The sequence below is a fragment of the Rhamphochromis sp. 'chilingali' genome, assembly GCF_963969265.1.
Source record: "Rhamphochromis sp. 'chilingali' genome assembly, chromosome: 7".
Lineage (NCBI taxonomy): Eukaryota > Metazoa > Chordata > Actinopteri > Cichliformes > Cichlidae > Rhamphochromis > Rhamphochromis sp. 'chilingali'.
Window position 1 is genome coordinate 2,791,920 of NC_137934.1, and position 25,863 is coordinate 2,817,782.

A 25,863-nucleotide genomic window follows, 5' to 3' on the forward strand; every position below is an offset into this window, starting at 1 on the left:
TCAGCAAGAGCCCACAGCGTAGCACTCGCCGCATGTCACTGGAGACTGGCATTAGTCGAACATCCCTTCGGCGGATATTAGCTACTCACAAATGGCACCCTTACAAACTCCAGCTACTGCAGCATCTCAACGAGGATGACCCAGATCGGTGCACAGAATTTGCAGAATGGGCAAAACAAAAATTGGAACAGGACCCTCAGTTCACGCAGAAGGTTTTGTTCAGTGATGAGGCAAACTTTTATGTGAATGGTGAAGTTAACAAACAAAACCACCGCTATTGGTCTGACACTAACCCACATTGGATGGATCCCTCCAAGACTGTTGGACCAACAAAAGTGATGGTTTGGTGTGGTATATGGGGTACAACGATAGTGGGTCCATTCTTCATCAATGGAAACCTCAAGGCCACTGGATATTTGAAATTGCTACATGATGATGTGTTTCCCTCTTTGTGCACTGAAGCTGGCACGTTCCCTGAGTTTTTCCAGCAAGATGGTGCACCACCACATTATGGGTGCCAGGTCCGAGCATTCCTAGATGAACAGTTTCCTGGAAAGTGGATTGGTCGTCGTGGGCCAGTTGAATGGCCCCCAAGGTCTCCCGATCTGACCCCCTTAGACTTTTATCTTTGGGGTCATCTGACGGCAATTGTCTATGGTGTGAAGATACGAGATGTGCAGCACCTGAAACTACGGATACTGGATGCCTGTGCTGGCATTTCTCCTGCGGTGTTGCTATCAGTGTGTGAAGAGTGGGAGAAGAGGGTTGCATTGACAATCCAACACAATGGGCAGCACATTGAACACATTTTATAAGTGGTCAGAAACTTGTAAATAACTCATGAAAGAATAAAGTTACGTTGAAACCAAGCACACCATTGTTTTTCTTGTGACATTACCAGTAAGTTTGATGTGTCACATGGCCCTCTTCCTATTGAATAAACAAAAGTTGTATCCAAGATGGCCGACTTCTAAATGGCCACCATGGTCACCACCCATCTTGAGGAGTTTGCCCCCTCACATATACTAATGTGCCACAACAGGACTTTAATGTCACCAACCATTCCCATGTTATTACGGTGTATTCATATAAATGCCCCCCCCTGTACAATGTGGAATTAAAGGAGCAAATAGTACAGAAGTGCATCTCATGTGTTTATTGTTGCATGTCATCTGTGTCCTCATGTTTCGCCTGCCGCGGCTGTTGGTTGGAGGAGTTGCAACATCTTGTCAACAGAAGACTTTTTAGGTTTTATTGGATTTTTTATATATAGATGAGTTTTATTGGTGGGAGTTTTATGGTTTGCTGTTGCTGTTGTCCACGCAGCCTTTAGAGTAAGCCTGTGGCTTCACACAACAGATTTCCTTCAGTTTTATTCCCTTGTTAGGTTTCAGCGGTACAGCTGCATTAGGCATTGTACTGATTTGCTTTCTAGTTATTGTGCATCAGGCGGCTGAAGCCATTGGCTCGGGAGTACCGCCGCAGTTTGTTTAAGACAGTTTGCCTTCCTCACAGCTGACAGTATGGTACATAAATATCCACTGCTAGTATGCACAGAAGACTAGGCTGAGTGAGTTAGTTTTAATAGGCAGATTAGTGGGGGATATTGCTCCTGTTAATTGTGTGTCCAAGATTTATTGCCTGACCAACGTGTTTCGGCTTGTGGCCTTCATCAGGGTCATCCTGGGTGACCCTGATGAAGGTCACAAGCCGAAACGCAGCTTTATTGGCTGAGCAACATTCTCTGTTTTTGCTACCAAGGCGTGACATTCAGTTTTTTGATGGTGATTCGTTGCAATACCAAACCTTTATGAGAGCTTTTGAAGACATGGTGGAGAGTCAAGCTCACAGTGCTAAGTATTGTTTATATTTTCTCAAGCAATACACCAGAGGCCATCCAAGAGAAATGGTGAGAAGCTGTCAGTATATGCCTGCTGAGTATGGATATGCTAAAGCTAAATCTTTGCTCCTGGAAAACTTTGGCAATTCGATGAAAATTGCTGCTGCCTATGAAAGGGTCAGTAAATGACCTCCTTTAAAATCTGAGGATGTGAAGGCTTTGCCGGAATATGGGTTTTTATTAAGGCAATGTTGTAATGCAATGGGAGATGTTGAGTCCTTGCATGAGTTTAATGTATCTGCTAACATGCAAGCAGTTATGAAAAGCTTGCTTTATAAAATCAGGGATAATCAGGAAATGTTGCGTCCGATCTGTTGAAGAGGGTTCACTCTAAAGTGGTTTTTAGTGATGTTGTTGAGTTTGTCAAAAGGCAAGTGAAGATTGCAAGTGACTGCGGCCGGTGGGCAAAATAGTGCTCTGTCCATAATACCAGTTACAGTGAAGTCCAAGAAAGGATAATCAGTCACTGATAACCTACGCTTTTCTAGATCCTGGGAGTTCAGCTTCATTTTGTACTGAAGGGTTCATGAATTGGCTGAAACTTTCAGGAAGGAAAACTGGCATTCTTTTACGTACAATGGGTCAGGAGAAGATGGTCAGTAGTTATCTTGTTTCAGATATGGAAGTAGTGGGCTTGGATTTAGATCACTACTGTGACTTGCTTGAATTATTTACACAGAAAAGCATGAATGTTCATCAATGCAATATTGCCCGATGGCCACATTTGGATGAGCTGTGGGAACGTCAAATGAAGGCTGATTTTCCAGAATGCATTCAGAATGAGCAGTTTGCTTTGTCTAGAGATCAGCAGTTTATGAAGTCAGTGATCGACACTGTTAAGTTGGTTGATGGTCATTATACCATTGGTTTACCTTTCAGGTGCAATCAGGTAAAAATGCCAAATAATAAGAAGGCTGTAGAACAGCGAGCTATGAGCCTTAAACTGAAGTTTATCACGGATGGCTTATTTCATGTCAGTTACACCACTGTTATGACTGGTATTATTTCCAAAGGGTATGCAGAGAAGGTGCCTACTGAAGAATTGGATCGCGGTGATGGAGGGTTGTGGTATATTCCACATCATGAGGTGCATCACCCACAGAAGAAGTAGTTGCGGGTTGTCTTTGATTATGGTGCTTCATTTCATGGAGTGTATCTGAATGGACAGCTTCTGTAAGGCCCAGTTCTTACTAGATTGCTAGTTGGGGTAATAAGTGCGTTCCGTAAAGAGCCTGTTGTGCTAATGGCAGATATTGAATCTATGTTTTATCAGGTCAGAGTACAAAGAGAAGACGCAGATCTGTTAAGGTTTCTGTGGAGGCCAGACGGAGATCATAGTCAGGATCTGGTGAAATACAGAATGAAAGTACACCTGAGGAGCCACCTCACCTCAAAGTTGTGCGAGTTTTGCCTTGAGGAAATGTGCAGAGGATAACAGAGATCAGTTCAGACTTGAAGTTGTCAATAATGTTCTACATAATTTTTATGTGGATGATTGCCTTACCTCTGTTGGGTCTGAAGCAGAGGGAGTGTTGCTCCATCAAGAACTTGTTGCTGTTTGTGCTAAAGGAGGCTTTAAGCTCACCAAATGGATTAGCAACAGAAGAGCAGTACTCGCTGGCATACCTCAGCAGGAACACTTAAAAACAAACCTCTCACAAGGAGAGGGATATTGTCCCTTGTGAGCTCGATCTATGACCCTTTGGGGTTTTTGGCACCTGTTGTGTTGCCTGCTGAGTTAATCTTTCAGAAACTGTGCAGAAATCGTTGTGGCTGGGATGATGTGTTGCCAGTTACTGTTGGACAAGAATGGACAGTTTGGCTGAATGATCTTTGCCTTCTTGCAGATTTTAATGTTGACCTTTTTTTTTAAACCTAACTTTGGAGATGTTGCTTCTGCTCAGTTACATCACTTTGCAGATGCAAGCGAGGAGGGTTATGGCACAGTCAGTTACTTTTTGCTTTTTGCAATATATTAGAAATGAAATTTCAAGGTTTAAAGTATTTGTAGCAAACCGGGTGACAGAGATACTTAGTGTCCGAACCTTCTCAGTGGAGATATGTTAATACATCATGTAATCCTGCTGATTTGACTCCTAACCATCTGTTGCTGCTTAAGACCAAGCCATTGATGCCACCAGGAGTGTTTTAGGAGGATTTATATGGACAACGTCGATGGAGACAAGTACAGTACATGTCTGACCTGTTCTGGAAGCGCTGGGTTAAAGAGTCCCTGCCCCAGGTTCAAGAGCGTCAGAAAAGGCAGAGAATTGGACGGAACGTCATTCCTGAACTTCTCAGGGTGAGAGGTTCAGGCATCCGGGAGGGGCTCAGAGTAGAGGCGCTGCTCCTCCACATCGAAAGGAGTCAGATGAGGTGGTTCGGGTATCTGACAAGGATGCCTCCGGAGCGAGGCGTACCGGGCATGTCCCACCGAGAGGAGGCCCCGGGGCAAACCCAGGACACGCTCGAGAGATTATTTCTCTCGGCTGGCCTTGGTGTTCCCCCGGAAAAGCTAGAGGAGGTGGCTGGGGAGAGGGAGGTCTGGGCTTCTCTGCTTAGGCTGCTGCCCCCGCGACCCGGCCCTGGATAAAGCGGAAGAAGATGGATGGATGGTCATTTCGGGGATGTGGTTATCGTTGTCGATGATTCTGCGCCTCGTAACTCTTGGGTGCCTGGAAGCGTTGTGGAAGCAATTTCTGATGGTAAAGGACTGTATGTCAGCTTCGTATTAAAACAAAGACTGGTTGTTTGGACGGGCCGATCATTAAAGTGTCTCTTTTAGAGGAAGCAGAAGAGTCATGAGGATTATGTGACTTTATCAAATGGCTACTTGAATGAATGTGGATGTGTTTATTTTTGAATAAACTTTTATCCTTAAATGTTTGATAAAGCATTGATTATGTCTATCAATGTCTCCTACATGGTAAGTATGACGTAATTATTGATCTGAAATATTTAGGGGCCGGTATTTAGGAGCCATATGAGTTGAGTCGTTCCTTTTTTGGATTAAGAGGGTTGGTTTAAATGCAAACACTGTATTGGTGCACGGGTGTGGGGCGTGACTCATTGGTGTGTTAGGTGATAAAGGTGGTTGCACTCACCTGTTCACCACACATGATGTTGATGACACAAAGGTAGGCTGAGCATGAGGGGAAACTTTCTGTTGACCACAGCTTGAGTCATTTTGATGCATTTTTGTATGCAGCCTGAGTTTGGTTTAGTGCACTAATTGATGCCATAGGCCGATGTTGTAGTTTGACATAGCAATTGGTGTAATGTTTGTGAGTTGTGTTCATGTTTGTGCAGTCTGTGCATTTGTATCCTGTTTGATCCCATGTGCTGGTTTTGTATAGTGGACATTACAACGTGGATTTAAATGAGCAAATAGTACAGAAGTGGATCTCAAGTGTTTATTGTTGCGCAACATCTGTGTCCTCATGTTTTGCCTGCCGCGACCATTGGTTGGAGGAGACGCAACAAGGGATCTTGGTTCAAGCCCTGGCTGGATCCCTTCATAGTAGAGTTTGGTTGGTCTCCCTGTGGTTGTGTGGGTTTCCTCTGAATACCTCGTCTTCCTCCCGCACTCAGCTGCGTAACACCCAGGGTTACTGTTCAGAAGACGTTTTTGAGATTTAACTCATTTAAAGGAGTTTAGATTTTGCACCCAGCTGTATAACCCTATTGTTACAGCCCTACCACCCACATTATTTAATCTTTAATCTTTAAAAGTCAGACAACTTAACTAAGCATAGACCTGCTGTTGGTCATTGTTTCTTTGTCATTTAAGTGACGCAAATATTCAATTCCTAATTTGATGACGTGACAACAGGTTATTGTTCCTTGTTGTTAGTTTTCAGTTTTTAGAGCTGTTGGACTCGACTTGAAACAGTGATTTAAACTGTGATTTACTCTCGATACTGAAGACTGTTTTTCTTGTAATGCTTTAACTCCAGTTTTAATACATCTGAATCCAGGAGCAGCACTCCGCTTTGCAGTGACACTAGTCACATTTAGAGTTTGTGTTATGTAATTGCCAATTGTGACCACAGGGAGGCACTGTGTGACAAAACTGCTTTGAAAAAATGACAAAGCAGTAAACTTCTCTGATTCTTCTCTCTTCTTGTTTTATGAGAAAGCAGATCTGTTTCTGACTCCAGTCTAAAAATAGTCAGATCACCCAAGAAGTCTACTTTTAATTCTTTTCCTGATCTTACTTGTTAGGCAAGTCACAGCAAAGAACTCCTGATGTTTCACCTTGTTGGCTGTTTGTCTGCGGTGAGCTGTATTCCTATATGCCCTCCTTCCTTACCACAGATTTAATGTAAACCCAGAGAGTTATCAGCTGTTTAAGAATCAAATTGTTTGTATTTGTATCATTGTTTCGGTATTCCTTATAGACCTTCTTTACTGTCCTTCCTCTGTGCTGTGTAATCACTGAATCTTGTCAGATTTGTTTTTGACACCAAGTATCATTGTAAGTACATATAAAACGTGAGTTTTTAATTTACTCCATTTGGATTCTGTGTTGCTATTTATAAAAGACATTTTGTCACAAAGACCCAGTATTTGTGTTTCAGTCTTTGTAATTATGTTCTTTGATTATTCTTGTTCATGTTGTTGGGTTTCTTTAGCTCAGTGATCTTAGTCGCGTCACCTCAGCCTGTGTTTGAGTCTCTGTGTTGTTGTCCTGTCACTGTTAGTTACTGTTGTCTCTGTGCTCCATGTTCTGTTTCTGTGCCTGTCATGTGCTTCCTGTTTTATTTTGATAGTCCATGTCCTGTGTGCAGTGTGTCTGATTTTGCTTCCTCGTCATCTCATTATTTGTCCCGGCTGTGTCACCACCTGTTCCCCATTCTCTCGCTGTCCTGCTTGAGTATTTAAGTGTTTCTCTCTGTTAGTTGTTGTATCGTACCCTCACCGTGTTGTGTTTTCGCCTCTGTGCTTGTGGTAACATCTTAGTTCTCTGTTACCGGTTTTCCAGTTAGAGCTTCGTGCTTTGAGTTTAATTTTTCCTACTGATAGTCCTGCATTTGGGTCCTTCCTCCTGCCACACAGCACACACAATGACACATTTTAAGAAAGACAAATTAATGAGGAGTGAAATAAAAAATGAAAAAAGCCACTGCAGGACTCCTGTTTGATCTTTGTGTCATGAAAGCTGTGAAGAGCACATCAGGTCTTCATCAATCTCAGTAAACTGTAAACTGATCTGAAGCAGAGTTTGGTGAATCTAAAGTAGGATTGCAAAATGATCATAAATGTCTTGGATTTCATATTTTTATTGATGAAAAAACACTTTACATCAGTTTTAACATCAGAGCAGATCTAACACCACGTTTAGCTCTCTACATGCAACTATGTTTTTCTCATTAGCAGAAAAATTAAGACTAAAATTCAATCCTCTGTATTATTACTGAAGCTATGCAGTGACTAATCTAAAAAGGCGACTCATGCATCTAAGCTGATAGAAATATTTAACCATACTCTCAATTCAAAATGACTTCATTGCCTCATTTCACTGATAGAAACATCAACACAAACTCGGATTGCGTCACTGTGTGACCACAGTGACTGCTGGTTGAGCAGCTGGCACTGATTGTACAGGCATCATCATGGGTGCCTGCATGACTGGAACAGGCTGCATGTTCACAATGTTGTTATTCTGTATGTTGACCACAGTGGGGGCTTGCTTACGATGCTTTAACTCACGATGCATCTGACACCAGGAGCACGTGCAGCAGCAACAGGAAATTGCAATATCCTTACAGAGAGAGCCCTGCAGAGAGACGGTAAAACCATTATTTCTTTCTTTCTCCTTTTCTGCTTCATGACATTGTCTCACTGTCACTGCTTCATACCTTGATGCCATATCTGTTTCGCATGGCAGCCCTTAAAGACAAGACTGCAGGAGGTGGAAAAATTGGAAGGCCAAAGACTCTCGACACAACACAACAGCATATATCACACAAAGGGAGACAGTTGTTCTCTCCAAACCTTCCAGCAACGGTGCAGGCGAGGCAGGGGCCACACCAGAAACCATAGCAGCCTGAAAAACAGAAATACATCACCAAAGTGTTAACATGTCTGAAGTGCCTAAGACCCCAGAAATGACAAGAAAAAGATCTTAGAGTTCATCTTACAAGTACTCGCATCCTCAAAGCAATCCAAGAGACCACTGTCCCAGTCTATCAAGGGTTTTTCTGCCATTGTGTGTTGAAGTTCAGCCACAGACACTAAATAATTACTCTGTAAAAGCAGAATGAAGTAGAGAAAACCCAAATACAACAATTGCAATTAAAGTCAGCTTTATACACCTTTGTCTTCTTTCAGCTGAGACAGAAAGCCAAAGAAACAGTAAAGTGTTTAAATGGTCTTCCCCGACCTTCCCTCTCTGAGCTGCACTTGCTTTTCCGCTCACATCAACTAACCGACTGCTCCTGGATGTGTCGAGGACACAGCGGAGGCTCAGACGGACTTTTGCCGTAGCGGGTCCCAAGTTTTGAAATTTGTTCCCATTTCACATTAGAGAGGTCTCTTCACTGCCAATTCTTAAACCCAGTCTAAAGATCCACGTCTTCTGCTTGGTGTTTGACCCAGTTTGAGATATTTATCATTCATTTAAAATTCTTTTACTCATGTTTATCTTGTATTGATTGTGTTGATAGAAGTTATGTGGGTAGTTCAGCTTCACCACTAGGGGGCTGTCTAACCAAATTGTGATATATACTGTGTCGTAGAAGCAGCGGCAGGTTATGTTTACGTACATGGATGTGAGCCACGTTAAAATAAAGAAGCTTGCTAACTACTACGGATGTTTTATTGAAAACACGACATGGTACCAGGAGTGAACCAGTAAAGCAGGTCATCATGGACAGTGTTAAGCCACCAGATGCCGTCAACTGGAACGGAAATGTGGACTGTGAGTGGGGAACTTTTAAACAGCGGTTTATGCTATACCTGCAAGCTGTCGGCCTAGATAGTAAGCCTGATACACGGAAGATTGCACTGCTTCTTACCGTAGCAGGTCCACAAGTGGTGGAAGTATATAACACGTTTGTGTTCGCAACTGCAGAAGACAAAGAAAAGTTTGGCGAAGTAGTGAGAAAGTTTGATGAACACTGTTCGCCCAAAAAGAATGAAACATTTGAGAGGTACGTCTTTCGGTCACGTATACAACAACCTTCAGAGAGTTTTGATACGTTTCTGACTGACCTCAAGTTAAAGGCAAGAACATGCAATTTTGGACAGCTGCAAGAATCTATGATAAAAGATATAAAGATAAGAGAGAGGCTTCAGAGAGAGGCGGATCTGACTTTAGCAAGTGCTGTGAAAGTATGTCATGCCAGCGAGCTCGCCATACAACATGCAAAAACCTTCAGCAGGTCGCCGAGGGAAACAGACACGGAAAGCACAGCTGTAGCTGCAGTTAATACACGGCAGGCAGGGCGCACGTACAAAAAAGAACAGAAAGAATCAAAAGACACTTTCTTGTGCAAAAGATGTGGCACAAAACATGGAAGGAAACAATGCCCAGCTTATGGTAAAATATGCAAAAAATGCAATGGACAAAACCATTTTGCCAAGCAATGTTTTTCAAAGAATAAACAAAAAGAAAGAGTACACACAGTAGAAGAAACTGCTCTCAGTGACACGTTTTTTGTGGGAATGGTAATGCAGCAAGATACACCCATGGACCAACCTGCAGTCAGTACAGTGAAGCAGGACAAATGGACAGAGATGTTACCAGTGAACGGAGCCCTGGTAACTTTCAAACTGGACACAGGAGCCAAGGCTAATCTGGTGAATGAGCTGGATGTGAAAACGATGAAAACGAAACCACACATATTCCAAAATAACAGTTTACTCCAAGCATATAATGGAGAACCAATCAAAACCAAAGGTAAATGCAGGCTCCGGGTACAAGTAAAAGGAAAATATCACAGTCTGATGTTTATCATTGTGCCAGAGGGACATGAATCTCTGTTGGGAGATAAAGCATGTGAGAGACTCGGCCTAGTCAGACGGGTATACAGTATAAACAGCTCTGAGCCCAAAAGTGTGAAAGAAATCGTGGATCTGTACCCAGACATATTCAAGGGGTTTGGAGTCTTACCCTTCACCTACAAGATAAAGCTGAAAGAAGGAGCTCAGCCTGTGGTTCATGCACCTCGACGTGTTCCAGCTGCTCTTAAAGACAAGCTTAAAGAGGAACTAGAGCGGATGGAGGCACTGGAAGTCATAAGAAAAGTTGAAGAACCTACTGAATGGGTTAACTCCATGGTGTGCATTAAAAAACCAACCGGCGCTCTTAGAGTCTGCATGGATCCGAAAGACTTAAATGCTAACATACAAAGAGAGCATTACCAGATACCTACAAGAGAAGAAATAACAAGTGAAATGGCTGGTGCAAAATTTTTTAGCAAACTAGATGCGTCCCAAGGATTTTGGCAACTCAAGCTTCATGAGGACAGTACAAAATACTGCACGTTCAACACGCCATTTGGGCGTTACTGCTTCTTGAGAATGCCTTTTGGAATTTCTTCAGCTCCTGAGATATTCCACAGGACCATGGAGCATATGATCGAAGGAATCGAGGGAGTCAGAGTTTATATGGACGACATCATTTTGTGGGGATCCACACTACAGCAGCACAATGAGAGACTAGTAAAGGTTTTGGAAAGGGTGAAACGTTATGGACTTAAACTGTACCAGAGTAAAATGTCAGTTTGGCGTGGGTGACATTACCTTTCTCGGTGACAAGCTGACAGCTGAAGGCATCGAGCCGGACAAGGAAAAGCTACGAGCTATACTGGAAATGCCACGTCCTGAAGATAAAAAAGGTGTGTTGAGAATCCTGGGAATGGTTAACTTTATTGGAAAATTCATCCCAAGCCTGGTGGCCAAAACAGTGCACCTGAGACAGCTTCTACACAATAGCTGCGAGTTCAGATGGAATGAAGAACTGGAAAACGAGTGGCAACAACTGAAAAAGACACTTACAACAGAGCCAGTTTTGGCGTATTTTGATCCAAAAAGAAAAACAAAAGTGTCAACAGATGCATCGAAGGCCGGGATCGGCGCAGTGTTGTTGCAGGCTTATGGAGACCACTGGAGGCCAGTGGCATATGCCTCAAGAGCAATGACAGAGACAGAATCTCGCTACGCCCAAATAGAAAAAGAGACATTGGGGCTTGTTTTTGGATTTGAAAAGTTCCACACCTATGTCTATGGTTTGCCAACATTTGTGGCAGAGACTGACCACAAGCCATTGATAGCCATAATCAAGAAAAACTTAAGTGAAATGTCTCCACGCATTCAAAGATTGATGATGAAACTACAGCGCTATGATTTCAACTTGATCTACACACCAGGTAAACACATTGTGTTAGCAGATGCACTCTCTAGGGCCACAACCCCAAACAAAGAGCAAAGCTCCACAGAGATGGATGTAAATATACATGTAAACCTGGTAGCAGAGTCACTTCCTGTGTCAGACAGAAAATCACATCAGATCAAGGCTGAAACACAAAAGGACTCTAGTCTGCAAAGAGTTATAACACTGTTGAATGGGAAATGGCCAAGAGGTGAATGCAAAACATACTACAACATAAGAGCAGAACTAAGTGTTGTGAATGGACTTCTGCTAAGACAAAACAGAGTAGTAATTCCACACTCACTGAGAGGAGACATCCTGAAAAGACTGCATGAGGGACATCTAGGCATAGAGAAATGCAAACGGAGAGCCAGAACAGCAGTCTATTGGCCAGGTATAAATGCAGACATTGAGCAAATGGTTTCCACTTGTGATACGTGTATCAAACACCAGGCCAAACAACCAAAAGAGCCTCTGACCATAACAGACATACCGGAGGAACCATGGCAGAAAGTCGGAACAGACATTTTCCACCTAGGAGGAAAAAACTACCTGCTGGTTATTGATTACTTGTCAAACTATCCAGAGATGGCATTATTGTCCAACATGTCAGCTACTTGTGTCATAATGCACATGAAATCAATATTTGCTAGACATGGGATACCACAGATTGTTCATAGTGACAATGGACCTTGCTATAGTTGTAGAGAATTCCAACTATTTGCTCAGGAATATGACTTTAAACATGTGACCTCAAGCCCCCTGCATCCACAGTCCAATGGGAAAGCAGAGAAAGGTGTGCACATTGTGAAACAGTTACTAAAGAAAGCACAAGATGGTAAGGCAGATCCTTATTTGGCACTACTGAGCTACAGAGCATCACCACTGGAGCATGGCAAGTCACCAGCAGAAATATTAATGGGAAGAAAACTACGGACCACTCTTCCTTACACAACAACCAGGAAACATAAACAAGTGAGAGACAAAATGAAACAGTTGCAGAAGAGACAAAAGGTCAACTTTGACAAGTCCTCAAAAAGTCTAAAACCACTCGCACCCAATGAAGCAGTCAGAGTGGAAGATGCAAACATCTGGGAAAAGAGAGCAACTGTACTGGAGGAGGTAAACCCAAGATCGTACAATGTGAAAACTGAAGATGGACTGATATTAAGGAGAAATCGGAGGAGTTTACTGTACACTCAAAAGACAATGGGACCATCGGAAGGACAGTGTGATGACAACAACACACCACCTGAACCAACAACACCCGTGAAGGACAGTGTGGAGCAAAGAGACCAGTCACCCATTGTCAGAAGATCAGCATGCTCTATCAAGCCACCTGATAGACTAAACCTTTAAGCATATATATATATGTATATGTTGGTGTATACATATATAGCTAGATATATATGCATATATCAAAAAGGAACTTTCTGCATTATTGTGTGTTCCGTAGTTTACACTGTCACAAGTGTTTGTGATGTTATTCAAGCTATGCAATGTTAGGTATGTTTCCATAGTGTTGTTCAGCAGATAACATCTAAAGAAAAGGGGATGTGTTGATAGGAGTTATGTGGGTAGTTCAGCTTCACCACTAGGGGGCTGTCTAACCAAATTGTGATATATACTGTGTCGTAGAAGCAGCGGCAGGTTATGTTTACGTACATGGATGTGAGCCACGTTAAAATAAAGAAGCTTGCTAACTACTACGGATGTTTTATTGAAAACACGACATTGATGTTTTTAAAAAATGTTTGAATTCTATTTTATATTTAATGTATTTATTAATAAGAATATCTCTAGAATATCCCAAAATCTGACATGTTTGTGAACCAGGACACGGACCCCATTAAGCCAGGTGACGTCTGGTCCCATTTGGCTTTAGTTACGCGTCTCTCCTTCATGCTCCATTGCAGGCTTGGGTATCAGTGCAGATCTACGTACATGGATTCCTTGCATTTGACTTTGTTGATGTTTTTAACATTGTACTGTTAACTGTTTGGTCACGATTATAAGTATACTGTTTTTAAAAAAAAAAAAAAATTTAATTTTGATTTTTATTGATTAGCATTCAAATATCTCAGTGAAAACAGGGCCCTGTTTCAGGAAGCCGGTTTAGAAAACTCAGAGTTAAAAATGATACGCAGGGTTGAGTAACCCCGAACTGTCCAACTCGGAATATTCGGTTTCAGAAAGGCTGATAACAAGTAGTTCAATCAACGCGGAGTTGCTTTAACCCCAAGTGAAGCGCGCGGACGAGGATACATAAAGCCCTGATAAGCGGAGCACAGATTAAGCGAGTCACCATGGAGACGGAGGGAAAGAAGGCGCGGTCAATGTATTTCACAGCGCTTGAGGCCGAAATTCTGATGGCAGCATATGCCGATAACATGCAAATTTCTCAGAAAAAAAGTAACACAGCCTCAGCTGCAAAACAAAGGGAGCATGCATGGCAAAACATAGCCGACAGAGTCAATGCGTGAGTGTTAATATAAACATTGATCTAGGGATTTCCACTCATTTAACACGTTATTTCATCATATGTTACTTTATTTGTTATTTTATACATTTTATTTTGTGATGTGATGTGAGCGCAGGTGCAACCCAACAGGCCCCAAACGTGCCTGGCAGCAAGTAAAAATGAAATATAAAAATATAGTCCAAACAGGTGAGGTGTAATTGTATTATGAGCCATAGTGCTTGGTCTGTTTGTCCGATGTAAATCAATTGCAGTTAGAGGCTACATTAATTTTCTTTCTGTAAGCACTTATTGAAATTATCTGAGCACATTACAAGTACATATTTGCTTACTCTGTATGCTCAAATGTGACCCGTTATAGCCAACAGAAAAAAAGCGGAGGCCCGAAAAACAGGTGGGGGTCCTCCACCACCACCACCACTCACAGAGGCTGAGCAGTTGGCCCTCAGCCAAAACAGTGGGCGCCCTGTGGCTGAAGGCATCTCTGCGGGGACATCCTCTGAGTCAATAACCCCGCAAGACACAAGTGCCTACATAAGGGGTAAATCCAAAATAATACATGATGTGCATACATCCTTTCTTCACAGTCACCTTTGCAGTGCTACTCATTCATTTGATAAACTCTTTACCATAATGGATTATTTTGTAGTGAAGTTATTTTCCTACTGATTTTGCCTTCCCTCAGTCTTGGTTGTCTTTGAGAGTATAATGACAATGAAGTGTAAGGTGATTGGTATGTTTGTTAATTGCCATTTGGTCCCTTGTAAGTTATAAGTGACCTGTATGAACCTCATATTCTATCAGTTGATGGTGGTGGTGTACTGCATCTGGTGCAGCCTCCTGTTGAGCCAGACCAACATGCAGTTGTGAGTAATACTCCACAGATTATATGAGTTTACAGTAGAACAGCAATGTTGTTAACTTCTTTACTACAGGAAAATAATGAAGAAACATTGACAGCTGTTACAGAGGAGGAAGCAACAGAGACACTTTATGAGGTTTACATCTTTTAATACTTTGTGTACAGGAAATACAGGCGACCAATAAAGCCAGTTGAACAAAAAATCAGTTTATTCTTCTTTCAACATGTTGAGGTGATGGGTCAAAGGAAATGATTGTGACATATGGTGTCTCTGACTGCGCTTCCATCTTGTATGTCCGTGGGAGGGTCAGGATGTTCATGGTTTGGATCACTGCTGTTTGGTTCAGAAGGACAGTGTTCTCCTCTAATTGTGGCAATGTTGTGAAGAATCACACATGCCACAATAATGTCACATGCCCTTTCTGGGGTGACCCTGAGTCTTTGCAGGCACTGGAACCGGGCCTTAAGCATTCCGATAGTCATTTCAATTCTGGCTCTTGTCCTGCAATTAGCCAGATTATATCGCTGCTGTGGGCCCGGTTCAGGGTCAGGGTAAGGGGTAAGCAAATAGGGTAAACATGGATACCCCCTATCACCAAGCAAGTAGCCAGTGAACTCTCCTAAGACAGAAGGATACACTTCAGTTCAAATGTCCCTGAAGCAATTGGTCTTTATATATTTTAAAGTATTCTCAACTCACCATGTCCAAATTTTGTGCTCAGTGTACATTCACGGAATATTTGTGAGTCATGGACAGAGCCTGGCCACTTGGCTTCCACATTTGTGATAATGTTGGCAGCATCACATATGATCTTCACAGTGCAGAGAACACGAATTAGCATCCATTACTATAATGAAATAATTTGTTAGTTTGAAATGCTACAGGGAACTATGTACCTGTACATTGATGCTGTGGAAAGACTTCCTGTTCACATAGTCTCCTTCATTTACTGAAGGAGCAATGATTGGAATGTGAGTGCCATCTATACAGCCAATCACGCCTGGGAACCGTGAAAATAAATGTAAAATTTAAGTAGTAGTCCAAGTATCACCACATCATAAATTAAGTTTTGGTCATCCTGATACCTGCAATTTTGTGGCATCCCTCTTTGATAAATCTTGTGGGTCTATGACCGGGGAACACAAACGAGTACAGGAGACGTTTCAGTGCAACTGTAACATTCCTGACTGCCCGACAGACGGTAGCCTTGGAAACGTGCTCAGCGTCACCAATATTATACAGAAAGCTCCCGTTTGCAAAAAACCGAAGTGCAATACAAATAATATGTACAGAACTGAGAGGATGTCCACGATGTGTCACATGCGTAATATATGGCCTGAGGATGTTATCCAAATAACTTATAGATTGTGCTGAGAAACGGTAACGTTCACACAGAAAATCATCAGGAAATGATAAAATGTCCAAACGCGCTCTGATCACTCTCTCCCGGCGGAGAGCTCTGCGGAGAATTTGGGCTTCACGATCTACTGGCTCTTCAAGGAAGGAGCACGCCATGTCTGACACTTCCTACTGTCAGGTTTCCGACAAAGGGGCGGAGACAGTCAGGGTTAGTTGTAGTAAACCTGCTAGGGGGCAGGTTAGCTTCACGGAGTGTGTCGTCATAGTGACTCACTGAGGCTTCATCTGAACTCGCTTTGTGAAACCGAAAACCCAGAGTTTTCGTTAACTCAGGGTATACTTACTCAGTTTTTCCACTAAACCGGCTTCCTGAAACAGGGCCCAGAACATAGATCTACCACAAAGCAAGAAAGCACGAGACAAGGCTAATCAAAAGGTACTGGCTGAAGCATTTGCTTATTACGCCAACCCTTTTCACAAAATATCTTTTTGCATGCAGCTCCTGTACACAGGGCTCGAAGCAAATAATAAAACAAAGCAAAAACCAACCAAACAAACAAACAAACAAAAAAAACTTTCCACCTTAGATAAGTAACTACATCAAAGCAAAAGAATCAAGAGGTTTGTTTTTTTTTTTTTTTTGCTCTTTTCATTCTTGATTTATATATTTTTCTAATACTCTATTTTTAAACATATTTTTAAACAAGGAAAATGAACTACACCTTTTTAAATCACTGTCATAACTATTCCACAGGTTAACTCCTCTAACAGAAACACATCTCTGCTTTATATTTGTCCTCATCTTGTTTTTTTTTTTAAAGAAATCTGTTCCCCTTAAGTCATATTGACTCTCTCTGACTTTGAACAGCTTCTGAGTACTGGGGCAAAGCAAGTTATTTTGTGCTTTATACATTATCTGTGCCATTTTATATTCAACTAAATCATAAAATTTCAGGGTATTCAGATTAATAAACAAATGTTAGTTGGTTCTATATAGTTTGATTGATTTATAATTCTTATAGCTCTTTTTTGTAACTTGAAAATAGGAAGAGTGTTCGTTTTATATGCATTACCCCATATCTCCAGACAGTAAGTCATATATGGAAGCAACAGAGTACAATAAAGTGTGTATAATGATTTTTTGTTCAGGACATGCTTTGTTTTATAGAGAATAGCAATGGTTTTTGACATTTTTGTTTTCACATGGTTTATATGAGACTTCCAACTCAGCTTATCATCAATTATCACTCCAAGAAATTTATTTTCGTACACTCTTTCAATTTCAATTCCATTAACCCTTATTTTAGATACATTTTTCATTTGTCTAGTGCCAAAAATAATCAATATTACAATATTACAATATTACTTTATCAAGATTACAGAATTGAATCTGTTTCCAGGAAATGGAGTAACATATAGGATGGAGGGAAACATGCAAACAACTTGCAAATGATATAAAAAGAGAGCACATGAAAACATGAAATGTGGAGGTTTTGAGTTTTCCATGAATACTCTTGCAAATAAATAGTTACACGTTACAAGTTTTGAGGGTTTTTTTTTAGGGTACATCACTTGTGAATCGGGACATTGTTATATATAGCTACTTTAACATAGTCCGATTGATTGCAAGGCTAATTTATGACGTTTTTATATTTCTATTTAACCCTTTCAGGCACAGTGTCACTACAGTGGTCAGCTATCGATGGTACACTTCAACATAAACTACATTGGACACTGATGTGTAACCCCGTACCCTGCCGCCCACTGGTCAACCAGTTGTCCACCTAAGTGGAGATGTTAAACTCTTCTGAAAAGTACATGTTTTAAAAAAGCGAAGATCAAAAATCTTTTTTTTCATGTCTAAAGATGAATAAAAATACTTAAGAAAAGAAATCCAGATTGACACTGTCACTATTCATGCATGAAAGGGTTAAGTTTCTATTGTATATTCACCCTCCATCCATAATAAAGAAAACTGAACAAGTGAAATATCAGAATCTCTGATAAATGAAATAACTGAACTGGCAGCATCATTAACACCAAGCACTAAAGAAAAAAAAAAAGATGACACAACAAACTCTTCACTTACTTCTTATTCTGCACTCTGATGTCTCTCCTCTCCAGCACTCAGTCACACTCTGTTCTTCTTTATCAAAGGAGGTCATGACACACAGTCCCAGTGAAACCATTGGACATGTGAGCATGACTGGTACTGAATGTATTTGAATATTCAAACAAGTATTTTAAATTGGCTGCACAGAGGTGAAGTGACTGAGAGTGAACTACTGAAACCAGTGGTTTGATGTAAATATTGGCTACTACTAACACAAATAAGACTTAAAGAGCAACGCTCTAATACATGTGAGTGAAAAGCGCAAGGGACTGAATGAATAACTGAATAAACGTATAACTGACTGCTGGATTGTAGCCTTTTAGTAAAACTTTGTAACCACCGAGAGAACTCTGGGTTCAGGATGAAGGCTACGAGGTCAAGCCTGTCATCATCACTAAAAGCAGCTTGTTAAAAACACTTTTAAATTGAGAGTTTCAGCATGAAAACTACTGCAATTTGTAACTCTTGTGCTTATTTGTGGTCATAGATCAACAAAGTCAGGAAAGTGAAAGTGATGGAGGAAGAGAGCCAAGAGCTGTGGCTATGAAGAGTTTGCTGAGTATTCTTGGAAAAACAGAGATGGGAAAGTTGACCTGTGGTTATGCTTGTTCCTAGTAGAGGTGTTAGGGTTTAGTTTACATCAGTGTGCTTACCATCTTTCTCTCTTTTAACCGCGGTCAAAGTGTTTTTTGTTGTGTGTGGAGAATGCCCACAAACACCCAATATAATACATTTAGAGACTGTAGTAGTTTGTGGGGCAGAGCTTCACTTTCATGCAGTCTTTGGGTGAATCTGATATTTAAAATGAACAGAGCCTTTGTCTACATAAAAACAATGTTTGCATGTTTGAAAGAAGGTGTGCCAAACTATGAGTAGGTGTCTGTTGCATGGATTCTTTTTCCTTGTTTCTCCAGATATCAATTCCTTGTTGAGCTAAAATGATAACACTGTAAACTAGTACATTTGAAGGATTACATTTAGATTCTCAAAGTTTCATTATTTTATTTGAACTTATGCTATATCCATTTGCAGATGCACACAAGTATGGTTTTAAGACAAATGCAGCAGTACGAGTGTGCTGGTTTGGGACAAAAATGTCATCTACCTACCAACAAGCAGAGGGTAAATAGAAATCCTGTCCATAGGCTTGATTTTTTGCATTTGCTCAATATCTCTGTTTTAGAAATCACATGACTGTCCAGCATTGCAACCAGGAAAGAGTTGCAGTCTTACACACCTCCCTGCAGCTTCTCTCCCCCTGCTGTGACCCCAAACCCCATCACCATAGCAACTGTATCTGCTCACAGACCGACAAACCAACCAAAACTGACTTAAGCATAAAACAATCACAAAGAAAGAACAACATAGTTTCCTCAGCTCCATCAGTGTGTCTGTTATACCCCATTCCTAAAAGGATCCTTAAAGACGTCCTACCATTGGTTAAATGATTCAATATAAAAAGTTGTGGAGGTGAACACAGGAGAGCTCTCGATTAACAAACCTGGTTTATTACTTTATTACTCATCACCACACAACTTAATACTTTTGTATTCTGAATACTTTTGTATTCAGTTGTGTGTGGAGCCCTCTAGTGGTCCACCACAATGTCATCATTTATCTCTGTTAATGGGGTACGTACAAAGGGCCTTCAAGCTGGGAGTGATTAAACCACTATTTAAAAAACATCACTTTGTTTTCTCTGTATTAGTATCTCTGCCTTATAATATAAAGCACCTTGATGTGACCACTGTTGTGATTTGGCACAATATAAATAAAATTGAACTGAATTGAGTGTCTCTGCAGGTCAGTGTATGCCAATGAGGCCATGCAAAACTGTCAATGAAATGATCAGAGCCTTTATCATCCTTTAATGAAGTTGGTTGCACCTTAAGTGTGTTTATTTAGCAATTGGAAGAGAAAAAGAGTCACTCATTTTCTTCTAAAAATCTTTGTCAGAGGAGACGACCAACAAGCAACTACAAAGTTTAATGAAATCACTAGTTTTATTACATATAGTTCAATTCTACCCAGTGTAAGGTGGATTTCTTACAGCTCAGAAGACAGCTGCTAAACCAAGGTATTTACAAAATGTAGCGTATCCTCACGCCACATCGCGGTTCACTTACTAAGGGTGTAGAAATTATTTATAAGGGTGTGGGGAAGGTTTTTTATGGCTTAAAATATATAAAAATAATATAATAAACACGTGGTTTCTACTTGGTGGATTCTCATCGATCACGAGGGGTGTCGCAATGTAACCCCTACGATGATCAGGGATGTAGGAGCCATATGAGTCGTTCCTTTTTTGGATTAAGAGGGTTGGTTTAAATGCAAACACTGTATTGGTGCACGGGTGTGGGGCGTGACTCATGGGTGTGTTAGGTGATAAAGGTGGTTGCACTCACCTGTTCACCACACATGATGTTGATGACACAAAGGTAGGCTGAACATGAGGGGAAACTTTCTGTTGACCACAGCTTGAGTCATTTTGATGCATTTTTGTATGCAGCCTGAGTTTGGTTTAGTGCACTAATTGATGCCATAGGCCGATGTTGTAGTTTGACATAGCAATTGGTGTAATGTTTGTGAGTTGTGTTCATGTTTGTGCAGTCTGTGCATTTGTATCCTGTTTGATCCCATGTACTGGTTTTGTATAGTGGACAGTACAACGTGGAATTAAAGGAGCAAATAGTACAGAAGTGCATCTCATGTGTTTATTGTTGCGCAACATCTGTGTCCTCATGTTTTGCCTGCCGCGGCCGTTGGTTGGAGGAGTTGCAACAAGGGATCTTGGTTCAAGCCCTGGCTGGATCCCTTCATAGTAGAGTTTGGTTGGTCTCCCTGTGGTTGTGAAGGTTTCCTCTGAATACCTCGTCTTCCTCCCGCACTCAGCTGAGTAACACTCAGGGTTACTGTTCAGAAGACGTGTTTGAGATTTAACTCATTTAAAGGAGTTTAGATTTTGCTCCCAGCTGTATAACCCTATTGTTGCAGCCCTACCAGCCACAGCGCCGCCTCAGACCCTCAGGCAGGCTCTTTTAGCTTTACACGTTTTACTTATGTGAAGCATTCACTTAACAGTGTTTTTCACAATGGCTAAAATAATAAACTGGTGTTAAACAATCTTTTCCAGCTTGGAAGCCACGCCTCCTGTGACACTGCTGTGTTACAGTGGATAAGTCGGCCATGTGTGAGATCTCTGAAGCTGTTTGCATTGATAGTGTGATTTGATAAGCTCTTTATCTGCACACAGTTTCCAGGTCAAATTAAGCCCATGCTTTCTGTTTTGTACGACATCATGTTCAAACTGACAGAGATTCATTCATTCAAGAGGATCTTTGCATGCTTTGGATTTTGTGTTTGGCATAGATGAAGTTCACAAGCGGTCGAACTGATTTACCACTGAGGAAATGATAGGTAATAGTTAAACCTTAAAACTGATTTCTTTTATTCAATCTTTAAGCTATTAAAAGAGTCAGATGACTTAACTAAGCATAGACCTGCTGCTGGTCATTGTTTCTTTGTCATTTAAGTGACGCAGATATTCAATTCCTAATTTGATGACGTGACAACAGGTTAGTTCCTTGTTAGTTTTCAGTTTCAGAGCTGTTGGACTCGACCTGAAACAGTGATTTAAATAAAACAAAACAAACAGCAACAGCACAAAAGCTTCTCAGAGGATGTAAGATAAAACTGAAAATGGGGCCTGAACTCTTTATTGATTCAGTTCAACATTCTTAAACTCGTTTTGCTATCAGAACAGGAATAAAACCAAAAACAACTGACTACACAGCTGAGAAAGGCCACATGTTAACTGGGTTACTCTCGATACTGATGACGGGTTTTTCTTGTAATGCTTTAACTCACTTTTTAATTTATCCAGTCGCAGTACACCACTTTGCAGTGACACAAGTCACATTTAGAGTTTGTGTTATGTAATTGCCAATTGTGACCACAGGGAGGCACTGTGTGACAAAACTGCTTTGAAAAAATGACAAAGCAGTAAACTTCTCTGATTCTTCTCTCTTCTTGTTTTATGAGAAAGTACATCCGTTTCTGACTCCAGTCTAAAAATAGTCAGATCACCCAAGAAGTCTACTTTTAATTCTTTTCCTGATCTTACTTGTTAGGCAAGTCACAGCAAAGAACTCCTGATGTTTCACCTTGTTGGCTGTTTGTCTGCGGTGAGCTGTATTCCTATATGCCCTCCTTCCTTACCACAGATTTAATGTAAACCCAGAGAGTTATCAGCTGTTTAAGAATCAAATTGTTTGTATTTGTATCATTGTTTCGGTATTCCTTATAGACCTTCTTTACTGTCCTTCCTCTGTGCTGTGTAATCACTGAATCTTGTCAGATTTGTTTTTGACACCAAGCATCATTGTAAGTACATATAAAACGTGAGTTTTTAATTTACTCCACTTGGATTCTGTGTTGCTATTTATAAAAGACATTTTGTCACAAAGACCCAGTATTTGTATTTCAGTCTTTGTAATTATGTTCTTTGATTATTCTTGTTCATGTTGTTGGGTTTCTTTAGCTCAGTGATCTTAGTCGCGTCACCTCAGCCTGTGTTTGAGTCTGTGTGTTGTTCACCTCCTGTCACTGTTAGTTACTGTTGTCTCTGTGCTCCATGTTCTGTTTCTGTGCCTCCCCTGTGTTCCTGGTGTGTTGTCTCTAGTGAACATTTATTTCTGCTTTCTTATTCTCTTCATTTAGTCTCCATGTGCTTGGTTCTGTGCCTGTTGTGTTTCCTGTTTTATTTTGATGTGTTAGTGTCTGCGTCGTACCCTCAGGGTGCTGTGTTTATGGTAACATCTTAGTTCCCTGTTTCCAGTTTTCCCCTTAGAGCTTTGTGCTTTGAGTTTCTAGTTTGGGTTATCGTGAGTTTTCTCAGCAAATAAAGCTGTGCTTTGAGTTAACAGATCATCTGCAGGGGAATGGCTTATTTGAAGAGTTTCAGTCAGGTTTCAGAGCTCATCACAGCACAGAAACAGCTTTAGTGAAGGTTACAAATGATCTTCTTATGGCCTCTGACAGTGAACTCATTTCTGTGCTTGTCCTGCTAGACCTCAGTGCAGCGTTCGATACTGTTGACCATAATATCCTATTAGAGTGATTAGAACATGCTGTAGGTATTACAGGTACTGCACTGCAGTGGTTTGTATCATACCTATCTAATAGACTCCAGTTTGTTCATGTAAATGGAGAGTCCTCTTCACACACTGAGGTTAATTATGGAGTTCCACAGGGTTCAGTGCTAGGACCAATTCTGTTTACATTATACATGCTTCCCTTAGGCAGCATCATTAGAAGACATAGCATACATTTTAACTGCTATGCAGATGACACCCAGCTCTATCTGTCCATGAAGCCAGATAACACACACCAATTAGTTAAACTGCAGGAATGTCTTAAAGACATAAAGACCTGGATGGCCGCTAACTTTCTGCTTCTTAATTCAGATCAAACTGAGGTTATTGTACTCGGCCCTGAAAATCTTAGAAATATGGTATCTAAGCAGATTCTTACTCTGGATGGCATTACCTTGGCCTCCAGTAACACTGTGAGGAATAGGGATGGGTACCGGAATCCGGTGCCATGATGGCACCGGTTCTGACATAAACGGTAGTAACCAGACCGAAAAGCAGCGCACATTTCGCTGCTTTATTTCGGTGCTTTTTTTTCCTGAGCTGTGATACACTTTAGATTCTAGCCAATCATTTTACGTTTCCGAGGATAGTAGGCAAAAGAGGCAAACTCAGCAGCCTGCAACAAGTGCTTTAAGCTGATACTGTGATACTGTCAAAGGAGGTAACACCTCGAATCCGATGAAACACCTGGCGACGCATAGCGTTTTTTTAAAAGCCGAGAAATGCACTGAATTTGATAGCTTGCTGCGAGACCTCACACCGAGCACATCTACTGCGGGTGGGTTGCCTGTTATCGGACCCTGAGTTAGCAACATCCCCCAAAAACCCGAAGAGGAGAGTCCTGGCCCCTAGCCCTGCCAGTGTAGCAGAAATGATGAGGATGATGATGCAGCAGCAGCCGTTCTTCTCTGCGTGAGTAGCTTAATGTTGTTCGTGTGTAATTTACGTTGAGTAGGCTAACCACGTTATTACATTAATGCATGTAAGGTGAACTAGCAAACACCGTCGTAGTTACATGCAGCTGTCTTCTTGTTTGATGGCAGATGCTCCCTTCACCCTGGCCAAAAAGGCTAAAATGACCAAAGAAAAAGAGGAAAACAGCTAAACATGAGAGGTTTTTGGACAAAGTGTGTGTTTTTTTTTGTTTTTTTTTTTTTGTTTTTTTTTTTTCATTGTTTAAGCACTGCTTCCAGCCAAGAGTGATACCATATATGCCCCATAGCTGCAGAAAAGGCTAACATTGTTATCTTTTTACAAAAAAACAGCTAAACATGAGAGGTTTTTGGACCAATTTTGTGTTCTCCATTCTTTAAACACCGGTTTGAGCACCGTTTAAGCACTGTTACAGTTTCAAAAGTACCGGTTTGGCACCGGTATCGGATAAAACCTAAACGATACCCATCGAGGAACCTTTTCTAGTCCTGACAGGGACTAGAAAGAGAGAGCAGATTTCTCCTGTTTTGGCTTCCCTTCATTGGCTTCCTGTTAAATCCAGAATTCAAAATCCTGCTCCTCACATACAAGGTCTTAAATAATCAGGCCCCATCTCATCTTAATGACCTTGTAGTACCATATCACCCTATTAGAGCACTTCGCTCTCGCTCTGCAGGCCTACTTGTTGTTCCTAGAGTATTTAAAAGTAGAATGGGAGGGAGAGCCTTCAGTTTTCAGGCCCCTCTTCTGTGGAACCAGCTTCCAGTTTGGATTCAGGAGACAGACACTATCTCTACTTTCAAGATTAGGCTTAAAACTTTCCTTTTTGCTAAAGCATATAGTTAGGGCTGGACCAGGTGACCCTGAATCCTCCCTTAGACGTAGGCTGCCGGGGGATTCCCATGATGCATTGAGTTTTTCCATTCCAGTCACCTTTCTCACCTTTGTGTTAATAGACCTCTCTGCATTGAATCATATCTGTTATTAACCTCTGTCTCTCTTCCACAGCATGTCTTTATCCTGTCTTCCTTCTCTCACCCCAACCGGTCGCAGCAGATGGCCCCGCCCCTCCCTGGGCCTGGTTCTGCTGGAGGTTTCTTCCTGTTAAAAAGGAGTTTTTCCTTCCCACTGTCGCCAAAGTGCTTGCTCATAGGGGGTCATATGATTGTTGGGTTTTTCTCTGTACCTATGAAGCACCTTGAGGTGACTTTTGTTGTGATTTGGCGCTATATAAATAAAATTGAATTGAGTTTAATTTTTCCGTCTGATAGTCCTGCATTTGGGTCCTTCCTCCTGCCACACAGCACACACAATGACACATTTTAAGAAAGACAAATTAATGAGGAGTGAAATTAAAAAAACAAAAAAAGCCACTGCAGGACTCCTGTTTGATCTTTATGGTGTCATGAAAGCTGTGCCGAGCACATCAGGTCTTCATCAATCTCAGTAAACTGTAAACTGATCTGAGGCAGAGTTTGGTGAATCTAAAGTAGGATTGCAAAATGATCATAAATGTCTTGGATTTCATATTTTTATTGATGAAAAAACACTTTACATCAGTTTTAACTTCAGAGCAGATCTAACACCACGTTTAGCTCTCTACATGCAAGTATGTTTTTCTCATTAGCAGAAAAATTAATAGACTAAAATTCAATCCTCTGTATTATTACTGAAGCTATGCAGTGAC

At 41.2% G+C, this 25,863-nt stretch overlaps 1 long non-coding RNA gene across 1 annotated transcript; it reads right to left on the reverse strand.

Moving 5' to 3' along the window:
- Positions 1-13,492: 13,492 nt before the first annotated feature.
- LOC308400022 lies at positions 13,493-16,281 on the reverse strand. The gene is made up of 3 exons (XR_013972297.1): positions 15,515-16,281; positions 15,318-15,429; positions 13,493-15,237 (listed from the first exon to the last, which is right to left on the reverse strand). It is a non-coding gene; the product is annotated as an uncharacterized lncRNA (long non-coding RNA).
- Positions 16,282-25,863: the final 9,582 nt, after the last annotated feature.